Source organism: Oryx dammah, unplaced genomic scaffold (assembly GCF_014754425.2).
Source record: "Oryx dammah isolate SB20612 unplaced genomic scaffold, SCBI_Odam_1.1 HiC_scaffold_29, whole genome shotgun sequence".
Taxonomy (NCBI): Eukaryota; Metazoa; Chordata; class Mammalia; order Artiodactyla; family Bovidae; genus Oryx; species Oryx dammah.
Genome location: NW_024070213.1, coordinates 108,525,903 through 108,547,706, shown reverse-complemented (window position 1 = coordinate 108,547,706; position 21,804 = coordinate 108,525,903). Strand labels below are relative to the sequence as shown.

The 21,804-nt window shown below is 38.5% G+C and overlaps 1 long non-coding RNA gene across 1 annotated transcript; it reads right to left on the bottom strand.

Annotated features, from left to right (window-relative positions):
- Nucleotides 1–209: 209 nt before the first annotated feature.
- Nucleotides 210–19,920, bottom strand: LOC120858451. Its single transcript, XR_005719871.1, has 3 exons — nt 19,810–19,920; nt 15,593–15,596; nt 210–222 (listed from the first exon to the last, which is right to left on the bottom strand). It is a non-coding gene; the product is annotated as an uncharacterized LOC120858451 (long non-coding RNA).
- Between the last annotated feature and the right edge of the window lie 1,884 nt (nt 19,921–21,804).

Below are 21,804 nucleotides of genomic sequence, written 5' to 3'. Positions count from 1 at the left end.
TTGTGTTTTGAATAAGATCGTGCTTCAGTTTCATTCTTTTGCATGTGGCTGTTCAGTTTTCCCAGCATTATTTACTGAAGACAATTGTCCTTCTGCAATTGTATACACTTAGATCCTTCATCAGAAATCATATATGTGTGAATTTATTTCTGGGTTTTCTATTGTTTCATTGTGTGAAATCTGTGTGTCTGTTTCTATGCCGATACTATATGGTCTTGATCACTGTAGTTTTGTAACATCATGTGAAGTCAAGGACTGTGATGCCTTCAGCTTTCTTCTTTCTCAAGACTGATTTAGCTATTCAGGTTCTTTTACTAGCTATTTATGGTTCCAACTTCATGTACTTACCAAGCATTTTCATGGCGGTAGGTATGAATACATACTAGTGACATAAAAACACAAAGATCCTGCCCTCCTGCATGTATTAATCACCAATAAAATGTCTACATGACAGTATTGGTTTGAGTAAAAAGAGTAAATAATTTAGCATTCATTAACAGAAAAGCAAAACGTTAAAAAATAGATTTAAATGAAGCAACGTAGTGGGAAGTTTAAATCCTGTTTTCTTGCTAATATCCAAAAGTATGTGTAAATGCTAGAAAAAATTATCATAGATCAAAAAATAGAATGTAAATTGGAGGGTAGATATTGTGAATTCCATTAATGCATTTAGTCATTTGGTGAGTATTGAGTCCTTACTATGGACCAAACATACAAAGATTAATAAGATATTATTTAGGAAAATGTGATTATAATGCAATGTAATAGAATTATAAAAGAAGTACAATACTATAGAGAATTTAGAGTGATCACTTAATATAGATGAGAGTGCCGTAATTTAAGAGAACTTGGGTATGTAAGAGACCATTTCTAGGAGTGTCATTTTCTAAAACATACATGGTACAGAAAAGGGATTACCTCTGGGCTAGAGTCAAATCTGGCACCTCAGTGTGAACTTGAGATACATGACATCAAGTCTCAGAGCTTCAATTTCCCCATATATTTCATGAAAGTATAACTACTAGAAAGATTGTTGCAAGTTTCTGATATATTAATATATAGTCTAATGGCCTAGTGTGTAGTAGATCTTCTGTAAATGGTGATAGCATTATAGCTCAGTTGGTAAAGAATCCGCCTGAAATCAGGAGACCCCGGTTCAATTCCTGGGTCAGGAAGATCTGCTGGAGAAGGGATAGGCTACCCACTCCAGTATTTTTGGACTTCCCTTGTGGTTCAACTGGTAAAGAATCCACCTACAATGCAGGAGACCCCACTTCGATCCCTGGGTTGGGAAGATTCCCTGGAGAAGGGAAAGGATGCCCACTGCAGTATTCTGGCCTGGAGAATTCCATGGACTGTATAGTCCATGGGATCACAAAGAGTTGGACACAACTGAGCAACTTTCACTTTCAAATTCAAGTAAGAGTAGTCAAGGATGTTCCAGATAAAGAAAAGCACAAATGGCATAAACTTGGATAATAGAAAGATTTTATGTTAGGTCCCTAGGGAACAGTTCACAAGCTGATAGGCGGTGGACTGAATAGAGAGAAGAATAATAGAGAATGAATTCAAAGGGGCAGAGCTCTGGAGTTTGATAGTTAAGGACACCTGTAATATTCTAAGGAGTGATGCAGAATATAATTTCTGTTATAGGAAATTACTCTGGTGGCAGCTGGAAGGCGAATTGAAGATTGAGCAGTGTGGCAGTTAAAGAGACTGTATACATCAATTTCTCCTGGGTACTAGGTACTATATAGGTGATCAGTTCAGTTCAGTCACTCAGTCATGTCCAACACTGTGACCCCTTGGACTGCAGCATGCCACGCTTCATTGTCCATCACCAAGCACCAGAGCTTGCTCAGACTCATGTCCATCGAGTCAGTGATGCCATCCAACCGTCTCATCCTCTGTCATCCCCGTCTCCTTCCCTCAGTCTTTCCCAGCATCAGGGTCGTTTCCAATGACTCAGTTCTTTGCATCAGGTAGCCAAAGTATTGGAGCTTCAGCTTCCGCATCAGTCCTTTTAATGAATATTCAGGGTTGATTTCCTTTAGAATTGACAGGTTTGATCTCCTTGCAGTCCAAGGGACTCAGTAACACCCACCACCCCAAGACCCCAACTCAATAACATACCACAAATGTGCACCCAACTAGATACCTGCTATTCAGCTTATGACACTGAACACCTTCCATTTGGAGGAAGTATAGAAGAGACATGTACTCTCATAGAGGTCCCCAGCGTTTTTGGTGCCAGGCACCCATTTCATGGGAGACAATTTTTCCTTCAACCTGGGAGGGGAGGGGATGGTTTGGGGATGATTCAAGTACATTCTATTTATTGTGTGCTTTATTTCTATTATTATTACATCAGGGCCATCTCAAATTATCAAGCATTGTATCCCAGTTGGGGACCCCTGCTCTAGATTGAGATTTGTTTTCTCTGCTCATCATGTTATGCCAGCACAAACATTCATGGGATTGGTAAACACCTTATCCACTCTCCTGGTATGATGATATGATTGTTGTAAAGAAATCATGTTATGGAAAAAGTAAATTTCAAAACTATGATTCATAAACCTTATCAGTTAACTGATCATCAAGAAGTATCCTATAAAATGTCTATTAAAAATGTATTTCTTCAGCACAAGATGTCAAATCATTTTCAGGCTTGGACAGTATACTAAAGGACATGCTAAACGGTTTGTATTTTTGTTGTCTTTCTCTAATAACCTGGAGAAGGAAATGGCAACCCAATCCAGTGTTCTTGCCTGGATAATTCCATGGACAGAGGAGCCTGGCAGGCTACAGTCCACAGGGTCGCAAAGAGCTGAACCTGATTGAGCAACTTTTACTTTCTCTAATAACCAGAACTCAAGTGTCAGGCCTCTTGGCATTTAGTTTGACATGGAGCCTGCCCTTAGAAAACTCAATGATCCACTTGTGAGTTTTTTGTTTTTCCTTGTGTAACTGAACGAATATCTCCACCAATCAAAAATTGATTGTTACCTAAGCTTTGGAGTTTTTATATGCCACTTATTGAACAATCCCAAAGAGAAGTTTATATGGTCACCATGGGCAGTGGATCTGTTTGAAGGAAAATTGGGTTATACTTCAGCAGTCCAGAAATTCCAACCCTCTTTCTGCTTCTTTACATATTCTCTTTCATACTTATTACATTCTAATGCTATATACAAAATAATGTTCAGTGTTAATCATATATCACTTTTGTGCTTAAATATAAGTGACTCAAGGACAGAGATCATTGTCTTGTTTTGTCTACTAAAAATTTCCATAGAATAGAGCTGTGCCTAGAATATATCAGTTATCTATCTATCTATCTATCTATCTATATATATATATATAGATAGAGAGAGAGAGAGAGAATAAATTGAAGCATGAATGGAACCAGAGATTCCCCTAATTTCAACTGTTCTGTGAAGAAGGGAATGGAAGACTATTGTAGTCCATTCCCATTTCTGTAAAGCTCACATCCCACAAGAATGTTCTGGGTCATCCTTCCAAGTTGGAATAAACAAACATGGTCAAAGTTCTTGCTAAAGGCAAAAATAATAATGAATTGGCAAAAGAGTTAAAAACCATAAATATCAACAGTAGCCCCATTGCAGAACTATGCCTGCAGAAAGAGAGATTGTTTTCCCTGTATTTTTGCTTATATTTTTTGTTCTTTTTCTCTTTCTTTTACTAGCATTTATAGATCATTTTTTATTGAGATGGGATATAAATAGACCTGAGGAAATAAAAGGTGCCACCTAAAAATCTTGGGCTTATACACCAAAATTCTAGCAGCTCTCTGAAAAAACTGATGAGATTTTGGATCATTTGCCTTCCTGGAGGGAACTGGGTTATGTATATTTGCAGTTTTAAGGCTGGTTATGTTATAAGGGGAATATTGTTTTTTGAAATGTGGTATAAGTAGAAAGATGAATGAGGAAATCAGAGAACCAAGGGAGTAATTTTCTGAACATTTCATGGCATAGGGTATCATCGGCTTTAACCTTTCCTTCTACTGGTAAAAGAGGACCCAACATGTAGAATATCCATTTAAATTCTCACTATGGAGACTGAAGGAAATGGCACCTAATGGCAGGAAAGGATATAAGAGTATCTAAAACTTAGGCTTGGGTATTATATCTGAAATGAATGATGTAAAGGCAATAAAATGATTCAGTTCAGTTCAGCTGCTCAGTTGTGTCTGACTCTTTGCAACTCCATGAATCACAGCACACCAGGCCTCCCTGTCCATCACCAACTCCCAAAGTTCACTCAGACTCACATCCATTGAGACGGTGATGCCATCCAGCCATCTCATCCTCTGTCATCCCCTTCTCCTCCTGCCCCCAATGCCTCCCAGCATCAGGGTCTTTTCCAGTGATTCAACTCTTCGCATGAGGTGGCCAAAGTATTGGAGTTTCAGCTTCAGCATCAGTCCTTCCAAAGAACTCCCAGGACTGATCTCCTTTAGGATGGACTGGTTGGATCTCCTTGCAGTCCAAGGGACCTTCAAGTCTTTTTCAACACCACAGTTCAAAAGCATTAATTCTTCGGCACTCAGCTTTCTTCACAGTCCAATTCTCGTATCCATACATGACCACTGAAAAAACCATAGCTTTGACTAGATGGACCTTGGTTGGCAAAGTAATGTCTCTGCTTTTGAATATACTATCTAGGTTGGTCATAACTTTCCTCGCAAGGAGTAAGCGTCTTTTAAATTCATGGCTGCAATCACTGTCTGCAGTGATTTTGGAGCCCCAAAAAATAAAGTCTGACACTGTTTCCACTGTTTCCCCATCTATTTCCCATGAAGTGATGGGACCAGATGCCATGATCTTTGTTTTCTGAATGTTGAGCTTTAAGCCAACTTTTTCGCTCTCCTCTTTCACTTTCATCAAGAGGCTTTTTAGTTCCTCTTCACTTCTGCCATAAGGGTGGTGTCATCTGCATATCTGAGGTTATTGATATTTCTCCCAGCAATCTTGATTCCAGCTTGTGCTTCTTCCAGCTCAGTGTTTCTCATGATATGCTCTGCATATAAGTTAAATAAGCAGGGTGACAATATACAGCCTTGACGTACTCCTTTTCCTATTTGGAACCAGCCTGTTGTTCTATGTCCAGTTCTAACTGTTGCTTCCTGACCTGCATATAGGTTTCTCAAGAGGTAAGTCAGGTGGTCTGGTATTCCCATCTCTTTCAGAATTTTCCACAGTTTCTTGTGATCCACACAGTCAAAGGCTTTGGCATAGTCAATAAAGCAGATGTTTTTCTGGAACTCTTTTGCTTTTTTGATGATCCAACGAATGTTGGCAATTTGATCTCTGGTTTCTCTGCCTTTTCTAAATCCAGCTTGAACATCTGGAAGTTCACAGTTTATGTATTGCTGAAGCCTGGCTTGGAGAATTTTGAGCGTTACTTTACTAGTGTGTGAGATGAGTGCAATTGTGCAGTAGTTTGAGCACTCTTTGGCATTGCCTTTCTTTGGGACTGAAATGAAAACTGACCTTTTCTGGTCCTGTGATCACTGCTGCGTTTACCATATTTGCTGGCATATTGAGTGAAGCACTTTCACAGCATCATCTTTTAGGATTTGAATTAGGTTAACTGGGATTCCATCACCTCCGTTAGCTTTGTTCATAGTGATGCTTCCTAAGGCCCACTTGACTTCACATTCCAGAATGTGTGGCTCTCGGTGAATGATCACACCATTGTGATTGTCTGGGTCGTGAAGATCTTTTTTGTACAGTTCTGTGTATTCTTGCACCTCTTCTTAATATCTTCTGCTTCTGTTAAGTCCATACCATTTCTGTCCTTTATCAAGCCCATCTTTGCATGCAATGTTCCCTTGGTATCTCTAATTTTCTTGAAGAGATCTCTAGTCTTCCCCATTCTGTTGTTTTCTTCTATTTCTTTGCACTGATAGCTGAGGAAGGCTTTCTTATCTCTCCTTGCTATTCTTTGGATAAAATGATTAGTATTTGTTAAAAGTTAGCTGTGACTGTGCCCAGGCACAAATTACCTGGCTATATATTTTATTTAGCAAGTATACATATAGATCTTCCTATGCATCCAGTCCAGCTCTAAATATTTTACAAATATTAACAAGTATTTTACAAATATTTTACAATTATTAACTCTTTTTGGAACTTGTATTTCAAACTCTGCCAAATATGAGCTTCCCCAATGGCTCAGGGATAAAGAATCCACCTGTGGTACAGAAGATACAGAAGTTACAGTTTCTATCCTTGGGTCCAGAAGATCCCCTGGAAGAAGAAATGGCAACCCACTGCAGTGTTCGTTCCTGGAGAATCCCATGGACAGAGGAGCTTGGCGGGCTACAGACCTTGTGGTTGCCAAGAGTCAGACACGACAGAGCATATGGCACTAGCCTTCCCTTATATCTGTGTCTTCCAAGTCTCTCCATTAGCTATCCATTATTAGCATGGGCACTCCAACAGGAAAACCTTTTCTTCCTTAAAATAGAGTGGTTTTGGTGCTCATAACTAAAAACTCTAAAAGAAATATGTGTATGCACACATGGTTTTTTACCCTAAAAGCCATAAGTACTCGTTGAAGGAGTTTAAATTGATGAATTACGTGATCTAATTGTGCTATAATAAGCCCAAATAACCTTTAAAAACATACAATTAGAAGTGTATTTTACAAATTAAAAGTCTATTGAAACAAAGTCATTAAAAATAAAGAAATTGATAGACTTTTCCCATTAATTGAGTCATAAACCTGAGAATTGTAAATATTAGAAAATACAATATAATATTGTGTTATCATTACAATGCTAACCTTAAATAAATCCCAACTCAGGCCTAATATAGTCTTTCCAATCCTGAGAAAAAGTTTCTATAATGGTATGGCTAAGGAAATGAATTCTGAAAGTTCCACAGACCTAATTTTCTATTCACCATTGATTTTAAAGTATTTTCACAGATTCTGGTTATGTTTGGAACTCTATTTTAAAGGTAACAAAAGAAGTTCTGAAAAAGTAAGACTGGATTTAACATTTAATAAAACTGCCACTTGCTTTTCAATTTGTCATTTGAAAACTAGATAGTAAATTGAAAGGTTTTATACCTATTGTTGAAAAGTGGAATTTGTCTCCAGACTAAGATAGAAATATATGATCGTGCAGAATCCTAAAAAAATTTTGTTTACAGTGGCTCAAACTCAGTGCCTATCTCTTAGAAGTGAGACGGTGCATCAATACATATTGCTAGTTCTGTTTTTGTTTTCACAATTGCCAGTCTCCTTGTCAGATTTTACAAATCTGAAAATAATCAAAGCAAAATAATAATACCAATAATTTCATCCATTACATTTGAACATTTCAGCAAGAGTTCCTTGTTATTTGTATATATTGTGCCCTTGCTAGAGAATATAGGTCTAGATATTATCACATAAAACTGGCAATAATTTTTAGTTTTTAGGCTTCCCAAGATAATACAAGAAAAAAAAAAACATAAAATAGTGTACAAGGAGCTAATTTTCTGTTAGGCCATAGAGAATACAGAAGCTATGCTTATAAAAATTTTTTTTCTTCTTTTCTGTAGAAGAATTGAATATATCCATTTTTATGCATGTGTATTTATTGAGTTTTGCTATTGGTTTTTTTTCTTCCCCAGTCATCCCAATTGCAATAATTTCTCCTTTCTATGTGCATAGAGAATATTAATAAATCTAGGGCCATTGTTCCTAAGTAAGGTTTACCAGAAGGTCAGTGCATTTTTTTTGTAAAGATACATTTGCATGTTTGCACTAAGGAAGGATGTATTAATCTACTTAGAGTGAGGTTTGTCCCTTGTTTAAGGTCTCATAAGATTGCTAAACAAGGACTTTTATCTAGCAAGTACTGTTGGGAATAAAATTCAGGGATCTTGTGAATAAATTTTGGTCATTAACATAACGTAGTCATGCTATAAATTTTTATCATAAGCTCTCTTCAGTGATGGGTATAATGGTCTGAGATCTGCCTGCTGAGGGAAGACTGTAAGCTAGAGGTTTCCTTGGTTTGCCCCTGCATTCAGGCCTGACAGCTAAGATGCCTAAGACCACTCAGACTTTGAAAGCGTCAACTATCAGAAAGAGGCCTGACAACAGTCATGGAATAATTAAGCATGGGTTTGGATATTACTTTGAGCAGAAAGAAAGTTTGTAGGCCCCAAAACAAAGAATTAAAAATGTCTTTTTAGAATCCAGTAATAAGTACTTGAAACATGAGCAATTAATCTGATTTTAGAACTTTTATACTTTATTTCTCCACTAGTGAACATGAAAGGACTGAGCTTTTATTGTTTATGTTGGGAATTTTATTGCTCTCTTATTAATGTCATCATCTCTCCACATTCTTGCTGTGTGATTATTGTATGGACAAGAATGAAACAGTGAAAAGAACAAGCCTTAATGCAAAAAAGATTATCTTTGAAGTCTGTCAACTGTACATTTCTTCATTCCCTAATAAGGAGAGAACACAATTCATAATTGGATTGTTTACTTATCTGAAAAAAAAGGAAGATCAAAACATATGGTTCAAAATCACAATTAGATGATTTCTTGCAGTGAGCTCAGTAATCCTTCATAATTTGATACAAAATGACATTTGACTAAACCTGTGACAAGGAAAAAAGGAAAATTTTCTTTGGACATAAGTGAATACTCTCCTTAGATCTAGAAACAGGGGAAAGCAGGAAGTACTGGCTAAAAATTAAGGTTTTCTCTCTGCATATAAACTCATAAATTTCACAGCATGATCCTTCCTCCAGACTTCCAGCAAGGCTATAGTCTACAATAGGCCTTAGATCCCATTCACTTTGCCTTAGCACTTGTTTATTTTTCTTGAAAATTCCCCAGTGACTGCAGATATTTTTCTTAACAGGTGATTTTTCAATGAAATGTCATTTTGGCTTTTTGTGAGTATCCTTAGTGGCATGTACCAAATGACTCATTTCATTTGTGACCAGAGCCAAATTCAAATTTAATTTTCCAGAGGGGACAAGTTAATGTATAACCTATTGTGCCACCTGGCATCCTAAATTAAATTTCCTGAACTGTTTTCACTGAGAACAGAATTGGGTATATTGTTTTGTAAAGGCATTTTCAGCTGTCAGCTGTGACTTCAATCACTTTTATAGTTATATAATTAACCCATTTATTATAATTAATAAGTCATAAATACCTGGAATTCTAAATTTTGAAAATAACAATTGGGTTACTTAGCTCTATGGAACCAAAATGGCCTATATTCTGAACATTAGAGAAATATTAAATCCTCTTACCTAACTTTCCATCATATATCTATTCTGTGTATAGTGCCTCATGAATACTATCCTAGAGAAAAATGTTCATTTGAGTTCAAACCCAAGCCATTTAATTCCAAAGGGTTTATATTTTTAAAATATAGATTTAAATATATACAAATTTATATTATATATATTAAAATAGATATAAATATAAATTAAAAATAGAAAGAAGCGTTTTCAGACCACTTCCAAATGTCATCTAGACCCAAATCCATAAAAGCATTGTACATGTTAAAACAAAAAATTTAAAAAGATGAGACTCAATGAGATTTCTTTACATACAGATTTCTGAGTTATTAAGGCCACTTGCCATTCATAGTAGCCTGGTATGTTATCAAAGACTATAATTATAACATAATATGTGTCTTGTAGCTCACCAATTTACATTATAGCAGCAGCTTGCACATTTATGTCCAAATACTCAAGACTGCTTTGTATGTTTGACTAAACCCCAAATGAGCCTTTTCAAGTAGTAAATAATACATTTTACACTGCTTTATTTTGAAAAAAACTAAATAAGAATTTATGAATTAAACGATATTTTGTTCTTTATTCTTATTTTTAAATCAACTATTTCCTTTCTTACTTTTAAGACCCTGAATTAGACAAGGCTTTAAATTTATAAGCTTCCCTGGTGGTTCAGGTGGTAAAGAATATGCCTGCAATGCCGGAGACCTGGATTCAATCCTTGGGCCAGAAAGATCCCCTGGAGAAGGAAATGGCAACCCACCCCAGTATTCTTGCCTGGGAAATCCCATGTACAGAGGAGCCTGCTGGGGCTACAGTCCATGGGTTTGCAAAGAGTCAGACACAAATGAAAGACTAACACTTTGACTTTAAATTCAGGCCCACCATCTCTTAGCTGGATAACTTTGGGAAGTAGTGTAACCTCTGTGGGTTATATTTATACAATAGAAATAATAGTACTAGTATTAATAACAACAATAATAATACTGACCTCATTTGGTAATTAGAAGAACTAGGCAATTTTTTGTTTATATAAAGACTTCAAATGATACCTGCGTATAATGAGTACTCAAAAGACATCATGGACTATTATTAGTTGTTAAAGTCTTCATATTACCGTGTTTTGGCATGTTAGCTAATCTGTCAGTCTCTAATAGTCAATTCTCAATCACTATTTTTTTTTCTTCCTTTTTTCCTTATTTTTTCTGAGTACAGTTCAGTTCAGTTCAGTTGCTCAGTCATATCCGACTCTTTGCAACCCCGTGAATCGCAGCACGCCAGGCCTCCCTGTCAATCACCATCTCCCAGAGTTCATTCCAACTCTCATCCATCGAGTCAGTGATGCCATCCAGCCATCTCATCCTCTGTCATCCCCTTCTCCTCCTGCCCCCAATCCCTCCCAGCATCAGGATCTTTTCCAATGAGTCAACTCTTCGCATGAGGTGGCCTAAGTACTGGAGCTTCTTCAGCTTTAGCATCATTCCTTCCAAAGAACACCCAGGGCTGATCTCCTTTAGAATGGACTGGTTGGATCTCCAACACCACAGTTCAAAAGCATCAATTCTTCAGCGCTCAGCTTTCTTCACAGTCCAACTCTCACATCCATACATGACCACTGGAAAAACCATAGCCTTACAAATAGCTGTGAAAAGGAGAAGCGAAAAGCAAAGGAGAAAAGGAAAGATATAAGCATCTGAATGCAGAGTTCCAAAGAATAACAAGAAGAGATAAGAAAGCCTTCCTCAGTGATCAATGCAAAGAAATAGAGGAAAACAACAGAATGGGAACGACTAGAGATTTCTTCAAGAAAATTAGAGATACCAAGGGAACATTTCATGCACAGATAGGCCCAATAAAGGACAAAAATGGTATGGACCTAACAGAAGCAGAAGATATTAAGAAGAGGTGGCAAGAATACATAGGAGAACTGTACAAAAAAGATCTTCACGACCAAGATAATTACGATGGTGTGATCACTCACCTAGAGCCAGACATCCTGGAATGTGAAGTTAAATGGGCCTTAGAAAGCATCACTATGAACAAAGCTAGTGGAGCTGATGGAATTCCAGTTGAGTTGTTTCAAATCCTGAAAGATGATGCTGTGACAGTGCTACACTCAATATGCCAGCAAATTTGGAAAACTCAGCAGTGGCCACAGGACTGGAAAATGTCAGTTTTCATTCCAATCCCAAAGAAAGGCAATGCCAAAGAATGCTCTCAAACTACCGCACAATTGCACTCATCTGAGTACAGGTGATAAATAATAATTGCAAAATATTTAGAAATAAAATCCATTATGTCTTCATCCAGAAACATGTTTAGGTATATTTGGGGGTTTTTCTTCTCAGTCTTTTTCCCCCCAGGTATAATTTACACTGTGTTGATTATATTGGATATAAAATTCCAGGTCCTGATTTATTCATGTAATGTTATCCGTCCCCTCAAAAAACAACAAACCTTTACTACAAAGTAGACATCATGTTAATCGTTTAAGTTATGTGTATATACTAGATTATTCAACAATCATTCTGTTCTGACTCATTTACTTTCATCTCTTTCTACTTTACTTCCATCTTTTTTTTTTAATCATTATAGCTAGTTCTATGATTTGTTCATTCTCCAAGAAAGACTCTTTTCAGGCAAGGAGACATAGTTGGGACTAAAGAAGGCAGAATCCCTTCCTTTGTGAAGTCAATGTTATAGCTGGGAAAGGAACAGTAAACAGATAACTGTCCACAATTTTAAAGGGATCATATATCTATAGACACACTAAGGCAAGATATGGTTATAAATGGTAAAAGGGAAGTTCTTATTTAGACAAGCTGAATTTGGATTCTGAGGAGGAGATATTTGAACAGACACCTGAATGAAATAATGATTACAAAATTCAATGCATAAAGCTTTTTATTGCAAATCTTTTTGAATATTTTATGCATGCATGGAAATCAGTAAACTAAAACCTGAATAATTTCACGTCACATCCTAGTCACTCCCCAGCAACAATTAGCATGAAGAATTTATAATCTTATACCTTATTAGCAGTAGCAAAACAAGCATATTTGACTTAAGGTTGACATATAGAGGCTCAGAGAATTATATGATTACTCAGGCCAGTTTTCTTATATGGTATGTTAGAGATCATAATCTGAAACCCAACTTTTGTTTTATATTGGCTAGCAAAGTTTTCATAGTCTATTGATAAAAGAAAATGAATGTCCATGGGAATGATTCAAACAGGTTCATCTCTGTGAGTTCAAATTATTGGCAACAGCATACCTATATATTTTTATACTTATAAAACAATTCAAATTTTCCTCTGGAATTCCAGCAGACAGAAAACTGTTATATTCAACAAAATGTAAACTGCAAAGGATTTCTGACAGTCGGGGTGCATAATGGAGATTGCCTTTGCTTAGATGTTTGCATAATCACTTACAGTCTGTATTCCTGGGAAAGTTCCCAAATTTAGCACTACAGCACTTTGATAATAATGCAATAAGACAAAAGTCAGGAAATACATTCCCATAAAGTGAAATAAATCTTGTTCTTTAACCCAGAAATGACTATAAACGTTACCTTCATCGAAATTTCACTCATCTGCATATTTTCAGCTTGTGTAAGGAGAACAATGAAGGACAATTAGATGGTGGGGTTTTTAACTGAGGACAAGATTAAACCTTACTTATCAGATTTTCACATAGTACAAGCTGATAATTTTGGTCTGCATGCTTTAGTAAAATCATGACATATTGACCCTGAAGCACTTGAAGTCTATTTAATTTTCTTTCACTGAAAAGAAAAATGAAATAGATTTTGGTAAGTGGTCTTGATGAGAAAAATTCATACAATATTTACATATGTTTTTGTGTGTAGCATGTTTTTATATTTTGAGATGAAACAGCTTTTTCCTTTAGTTTTGTTTTTTAATAATATAGAATTATAGGTTTCTATCTCACATAGATGGGAAGTTTCAGAGCTTAAAAAGCCTTAAAGAAAGATTTGGGTACAGGTACAAGCCTTACTTGTGGCTTAGAGGTTAAAGCGTCTGCCTGCAATGCAGGAGACCCGGTTCAATCCCTGGGTCAGGAAGATCCCCTGGAGAAGGAAATGGCAACCCACTCCAGTATTCTTGCCTGGAGAATCCCATGGACGGAGGAGCCTGGTAGGCTACAGTCCACGGGGTCACAAAGAGTCGGACACGACCGAGTGACTTCACTTTCTTTCACAAGCCTCACATTGAGACACATTAGATTCAAGAATGGACAATGGTGAATGAGAAAGAAAAAGAAAGCAATGAAGTGAGAACAGACCTAGAAATGCTAGAAGAGAATTATGTTAAGAATGGGCAGAAAAGGCTCAGAAGTGTCATTAGGAGGAAAACACAGATGGAGAAGTAGAAAGAGAGATATAAATACTAAGTAGAAGAACAAGGCAACAGGGAAAGAAGAGAAAACTGTTAGTAAAGAGGATTATCTCAATCCTGAAAAGGGGAGGAGAGGAGCGGGGCGGGCAATATCAGAAATGGCAAAGAGAGGAAGTGAAAGAAGAGCTTGAGAGAGAGTCAAAAGAAAAAGAAATTCCATGACAGGATTCTTTTGACTAAGGTTATACAGTCTCCCCTGGAGAAGGCAATGGCAGCCCACTCCAGCACTCTTGCCTGGAAAATCCAATGGGCAGAGGAGCCTGGTAGGCTGCAGTCCATGGGGTCGCTAGGAATCAGACACAACTGAGCGACTTCACTTTCACTTTTCACTTTCATGCTTTGGAGAAGGAAATGGCAACCCACTCCAGTGTTCTTGCCTGGAGAATCCCAGGGATGGGGGAGCCTGGTGGGCTGCCGTCTATGGGGTCACACAGAGTCGGACACGACTGAAGCGACTTAGCTTATACAGTCTCACCACAACTATACTACAATTAATTAACAAGAAAATATCTGATAAAGATACAAAAGCATCTCAGAGAACACAAGACATGGAAATTCAGCCAGGTCTAAGGACTAGCCTAGACAGTGTCAAGGGCTCTGTTCCACTCGTCTCTTTTTCCAGTTCTTTCTTTTCTGCAGACTGGCTTCTGATTAGAAGTTTAGTTTTCTTTCAGTGTCTATTTTCACATCTACTCAGTGTAATTAGCATCAGAGACTAGCTAGGATTCTGAATTTTAATCTCAAAATAGCAGAGGAGTTTATATAACCCAGTTGGATCAAGAATCTATCCCTAATCTGTGCTGTGTGCTATGCTAAGTCACTTCAGTCGTGTCCGACTCTTTGGGACGCTATGGACCATAACTCGCCAGGCTCCTCGGTCCACGGGATTCTCCAGGCAAGAATTCTGAAGTGGGTTGCCATGTTCTCCAGGGGATCTTCCTGACGAAGGGATCAAACTGGCATCTCTTACATCTCCTGCATTGGCAGGTGGAGTCTTTACCACTACCACCTCCTGGTTTAATCAGCCTTCACCCAGGAATGATAACTCAGTTGAGTTTTGTCAGTCTTCTACGTATGAATTGTGGAATAATTCTTAAGAAGGAAGCAGTTGAATAGGTTGAAAAGAAAAAGATATCAACTTCTTAGAAAAAGATTAATTAAAGGAGTGATGGAAGAAGGGTGCTTATAGGGGAGTAAAGTAAAAGGAGTATTGAAAGAGAAACAGAGGGAGAGAGAATGGTAAAGAAGAATACTATGTTAAAGTGAAAGTTGCTCAATTGTTTCCGACTCTTTGCGACCCCATGGACTTTATGGTCCATGGAATTCTCCAGGTCAGAATACTGGAATCAATCCAATACAAATCAAGATGGTGGAGTAAAAGGATGTATGCCTATCTTCTCCTGTGAGAACTCCAGAATTACAATTCACTGCTGAACAACCATCCACAGGAGAATGTTGGATCCCACCAAAAAAAGATATCCCACGTCCAAGGGCAAAGGAGAAGTCCCAGAAAGACCATGGGAGGGGTGAAATACTTTTAAAATCAAACCCCATACCCGCCAGAGATGCTCAGAGGGCTCAAACAAAACTTTGTGAGCACCAGGAGACCCCACAGAGACTGTCAGACCTGCCTTTGAGTGTTTGAGTGTCTCCTGCAGAGGTACAGGTCAGCAGTGCACTGCTCTGGGGCAGAGGCTCTGGGTGCTGCAGACCTGGGTAAGGCATAAGCCCTCTTGGAGGAGGTCACCATTAACCCCACCATAGAGCCGCCAGAACTTACACAGGACTGGGAAACAGACTCTTGGAGGGCACAGACAGAACCTTCTGCACCAGGACCCAGGAGAAAGGGGCAGTGACCCCACAAGAGACTGACCCAGACTTGCCTGTCAGTGTCCATGAGTCTCCAGCGGAGGCGTGGGTTGTGGTGGCCTGCTTCAGGGTCTGGGGCCCTGAATGTGGCATTGTGTGCACTGGACCTTTTGAAGGAGATCACCATTAACTTCATTATCTCTACCATAGCTTGGTCTCCAGTCAAACAATGGGGAGGGAACACAGCCCCACCCATCAACAGAAAAATGGATTAAAGATTTGCTGAGCATGGTCCTGCCCATCAGTACAAGACCCAGTTTCCCCTAGTCAGTCTTTCATCAGGAGGCTTCCGTAAGCCTCTTATCCTTAACCCTCAGAGGGCAGACAGAATGAAAACCACAGTCACAGAAAAGTAATCAAATGGACCACATGGACCACAGTAATCACTTGTTTAACTCAATGACTTGTTTAATTATGAGCCATGCCATATAGGGCCACCCAAGATGGGTGGGTCATGGTGGAGAGTTCTGACAAAACATGGTCCACTGGAGAAGGGAATGGCAAAACACTTCCGTATTCTTGCCTTGAGAACCCCATGAACAGTATGAAAGGCAAAAAGATAGGACACTGAAAATGACCTCCCCAGGTCAGTAGGTGCCCAATATGTTATTGGAGATCATTGAAGAAATAACTCCAGAAAGAATGAAGATGCAGAGCAACAGCAAAAACAATGTCCTGTTGTGGATGTGACTGGTGATGGAAGTAAAGTCCGATGCTGTAAAGAACAATACTGTACAGGAACTTGGGATGTTAGGTCCATGAATCAAGGTAAATTGGAAAGGGTCAAACAAGAGATGGCAAGAGTGAACATTGACAGTTTTGGAATCAGTGAACTAAAATGGACTGGAATGGATGAATTTAACTCAGATGACCATTATACCCATTACTGTGGACAACAATCCCTTAGAAGAAATGAAGTAGCCCTCAGAGTCAACAAAAGAGTCCAAATTGCAGTTCTTGGGTACAATCTCAAAAATGACAGAATGATCTCTGTTTGTTTCCAAGGCAAACCATTCAATATCACAGTAATCCAAGTCTATGAACCAACCAGCAAGGCTGAAGAAGCTGAAGTTTAACAGATCTATGAAGACCTATAAGACCTTCAAGAACCAACATCCCCCCAATATGTCCTTTTCATTATAGGGGACTAGAATGAAAAAAAGGAGGAAGTCAAGAGATGTCTGGAGTAACAGACAACTTTGGCCTTGGCATACAAAATGAAGCAGGGCAAAGACAGAGTTTTGTCAAGAGAATTCACTGGTCATACTATACAGCTTCTTGCAACAACACAAGAGAAGAAACTACATGGACATCACTAGATGGCCAATACTGAAATTAAATTGATTATATTCTTTGCAGCCAAAGGGGAAAAAGTATATAGTCAGCAAAGACAAACCAGGAGCTGACTGTGGCTCAGATCATGAACTCCTTATTGCCAAATTCAGACTTAAATTGAAGAAAGTAAGGAAAACCACTAGACCATTCAGGTATGACCTAAGCCAAATCCCTTAAGATTATACAGTGGAAGTGACATATAGATTCAAGGGATTAGATCTGATAGACAGAGTGCCTGAAGAACTATGGACAGAGGCTCATGACATTGTGCAGGAGGCAGTGAACAAGACCGTCCCCAAGAAAAAGAAATGCAAGAAGGCAAAATGGTTGTCTGAGGAGGTGTTGCAAATAGCTGAGAAAAGAAGAGAAGTGAAGGCAAAGGAGAAAAGGAGAGATATACACATCTGAATGCACAGTTTCAAAGAATAGCAAAAGAAGATAATAGCAAGAAAGGCTTCCTCACTGATCAATACAAAGAAATAGAAGCAAACAACAGAATGGGAAAGACTAGTGATCTCTTCAAGAAAATTAGAGATACCAAGGGAACATTTCATGCAAAGATGGGCTCGATAAAGGACAGAAATGGCATGGCCCTAACAGAAGCAGAAGATATTAAGAAGAGGTGGCAATACACAGAAGAACTATACAAAAAAGATCTATATGACTGAGATAACCAGGATGGTGTGATTACTCACCTAGAGACAGACATATGGAATGTGAAGTCAAGTGGGCCTTAGGAAGCATCACTACAAACAAAGCTAGTGGAGGTGATGGAGTTCTAGTTCACCTATTTCAAATCCTAAAAGATGATGCTGTGAAAGTGGTGCACTCAATATGCCAGCAAGTTTGGAAAACTCAGCAGTGGCCACAGGACTGGAAAATGTCAATTTTCATTCCAATCCCAAAGAAAGACAATGCCAAAAATGTTCAAACTACCACAAATTGCACTCATCTCACACCCTAGCAAAGTAGTGCCCAAAATTGCCCAAGCCAGGCTTCAACACTACATGAACCATGAAATTCCAGATGTTTAGGCTGCATTTAGAAAAGGAAGAGAAACCAGAGATCAAATTGGCAACATCCGTTGGATTATAGAAAAAGCAAGAGAGTTCCAGAAAAACATCTATTTTTGCTTTATTGACTATGCCAAAGCCTTTGACTGTGTGGATCACAAGAACCTGTGGAAAATTCTGAAAGAGATGGGAATACCAGACCACCTGACCTGACCTGCCTCCTGAAAAAAATCTATATGCAGGTCAGGAAGCAACAGTTAGAACCGGACATGGAACAACAGACTGGTTCCAAATAGGAAAAGGAGTACGTCAAGGCTGTATATTGTCACCCTGCTTATTTAACTTATATGCAGAGTACATCATGAGAAACGCTGCACTGGATGAAGCACAAACTGGAACCAAAGATTGTGGGGAGACATATCAATAACTTCACATATGCAGATGACACCACACTTATGGCAGAAAGTGAAAAAGAATTAAAGAGCCTCTTGATGAAAGTGAAAGAGGAGAGTGAAAAAGTTGGCTTAAAGCTCAAGTTCAGAAAGCTAAGATCATGGCATTGGTCCCATCAATTCATTGCAAAAAGATGGGGAAACAATGGAAACAGTGACAGACTTTATTTGGGGGTCTCCGAAATCACTGCAGATGGTGACTGCAGCCATGAAATTAAAAGACACTTGCTCCTTGGAAAAAAAGTTATGAGTAACCTATGCAGCATATTGAAAAGCAGAGATGTTACTTTGCCAACAAATATCCATCTAGTCAAAGCTATGGATTTTCCAGTAGTCATGTATGGATGTGAGAACTGGACTATAAAGAAAGTTGAGTGCCAAGGAACTGATGCTTTTGAACTGTGGTGTTGGAGAAGACTCTTGAGAGTCCCTTGGACTGCAAGGAGGTTCAACCAGTCCATCTTAAAGGAAATCAGTCCTGCATACTCATTGGAAGGACTGGTGCTGAAGCTGTTAGTGAAGTCACTCAGTAGTGTCTGACTCTTTGCAACCCCATGGACTGTAGCCTACCAGACTTGTCCTTCCATGGGATTTTCTAGGCAAGAGTACTGCAGTGGGTTGTCATTTACTTCTCCAGAGGATCTTTCCGACACTGGGATTGAACCCAGGTCTCCCACATTGTAGGCAGATGCTTTACTGTCTGAGTCACCAGGGAAGCTGAAACTCCAATAATTTGGGCACCTGTTGCAAAGAACTGACTCATAGGAAAAGCCTCTCATGTTGTGCAAGATTGAAGGTGGGAGAAGAAGAGGACAATCAAGGATGAGGTGGTTGGATGGCATCACTGAGTCGATGGACATGAGTTTGAGTATGTACCAGGAGTTGGTGATGGACAGGGAAGCCTGGTATGGTGCAGTCCATCAGGTTGCCAAGAGTCAGACATGACTGAGCAACTAAACTGCGCTGAACTGAAGGCCCACTTGACTTCGCACACCAGGATGTCTGGCTCTAGGTGAATGCCCACACCATCGTGGTTATGAGTCTTTAAGATCTTTTTTTGTACAGTTCTTTATATTCTTGCCCCTCTTCTTAATATCTTCTGCTTCTGTTAGGTCTGTACTATCTGTCTTTTGTGTGTGTGTGTGTATGCCCATCTTTCATGAACTGTTCCCTCGGTATCTTAATTTTCTTGAAGAGATCTCTAGTCTTTCCCATTGTATTGTTTTCCTCTATTTCATTGGAACGGTCACATAGGAAGGCTTCCTTATCTCTCCTTGCTATTTTTGGAACTGTGCATTCAGAAGAACATATCTTTCCTTTTCTCCTCTGCCTTTCACATCTCTTCTTTCCTCAGTTTTATGTACGGCCTCCTCAGACAACCGTTTTGCCTTGTTCCATCTTTTCTTGGGGATGATTTTGGTCACCACCTCCTATACAATATTACAAACCTTCATCCATTGCTTTTCATGCACTCTGTCTATTATATCTAATCCTTTGAATCTATTTGTCACTTCCACTGTATAATCATAAGGGATTTGATTTAGATCGTACCTGAATGGCCTAGTGCTTTTCTCTACACTTTTTAAGTCTGAATTTTGCAGTAATGAGCTCATGAGCCACAGCCAGCTCCTTGTCTTCTTTTTGTTGGCTCTATAGAGCTTTTCCATCTTCAGCTGCAAAGAATATAATCAGCCTAATCTCTTGTGTTGCTGGAAGAGGGTGTTTGCTGTGACCAGTGCATTCTCTTGGCAGAAGTCGGTTAGCTTTTCCCCTGCTTCATTTTGTACCCCAGGCCTAACTTGCATGACACTGATTTAATCTATATTATTGTTTGTTCTTTCTGTATTGATATTTTGTTCAGTTGTTCTATCCATTATTGAAAGTGTGATACTCTCTTATTCTTACAGTGTTGCTGCCTATTTGCTACTTTAGTTCAGAAATATTTTCTGTATTGATGTGGACACATATATAACTGTTATAAGTTCCTGTTGAGTTGACCTTTTTATTGTCATTTAATATACTTATCTCTTGTAACAATTTTTACTTAAAATCATTTTTATGTGATATAAGTGTAGCTACTCTTGCTCTCTTTTGTTTTTTATTTGCATGGACTATATTTTTCCATTCTTTTATCCCCCCAGCCTATGCATGTCCATAAATGTAAAGTGAGTCTCTTGTAGTCAGTACATAGTTGGATCTTGGCTTTTTCTGTTTTATTTTTGTTTCCATAATCCACTCAGCCACTTTATGCCTTTTGACTGAAGAGTTTAATTTATTTACATTTAAAGAAATTAATAATAGGGAAGTAAGTCGATTTAATATTGCTATTTTGCTAATTGTTTTCTGTTTGCTGTCTATATTCTTCTCCTGGGACTTGCATAATATAGTGTATATTGATCATCTTTTTGGAATCCCATAAAAGCATTCTTCACTCTCTCTGTTTTCTGCTCCTCTGACTGGCTAATTTCAAATGACCTGTCTTCAAGTTGCTAATTCTTTCTTCTGCTTGCTCTAGTTTGTTGTTGAACTCCTCTGTTGAGATTTTCATTTCAGTTATTGTATTGTTAAACTCCATATGTGTAGTATGTGGTTATTTTTATAAATGTGTGGTTTTGCTGAAATCCTCCATTTACTCATGCATTATTGTTCTATCAGATAATTCACATATCTTCACTTCATTAGGGCTGGTTTGGGAAATTTTACCTTGCCCTGTTTTTCAGCTTAGCTCCATATTTCTTCATTTCCTTTAACTAATTGTGTTGTTAGCTATACAGGAAAAAAAAAAAAATCCAGCTCTCTGTCTTTATCATTGGCTTTCTGCAAAAGATGATATTGACTAGTCAAGCCAGCTAGAGCTTCTGTTGTCCTTAAAAACATTTTGTAGTCCAAACAACCATTTTTGTTCTTAGGTACCCTTAAATAGAAGAGATGAAAGTCAATCCCTTTGGTAGTAACTGGAAAGATTGTTAAAGCTGAATGTGTGATCCAAATCTTTTCTTTCCTAGGGAGAATCTAGGAGGTGGGGTGGCAGCTCCTGCCCCCCACATATTTTGTGTTAAGCTTGAGTAGCTGTGCTGAGTGCATGAATTTTAGCTTAAATCCCTGCCTTTGTTTTCCATGGTCCGGGGGTCTAGCATATGTTGATCCTCTCAGCATTCGGAGATAGGTGAGGTAAAAGCCAGTCCCTTGGGTAGCACCTCCAAAAATTGGGATACTATATGTGTTGTCTAATTATTTCTTTCCTTATGAATAAGCTGGAAGTTGGGGTTTTCCTCTCAATTTTACAGCACTGTTTCAGAGAAAGGATTATGGCAAGAGGATTTCTCCAGTTTTACTGCCAGTTTTGATGTAACTGGCTTTGTACTTGTCCAGACTGCAGAAGCCCCTCAACTAGTTTCTGGATTTCTCACAAAGGGAATTTA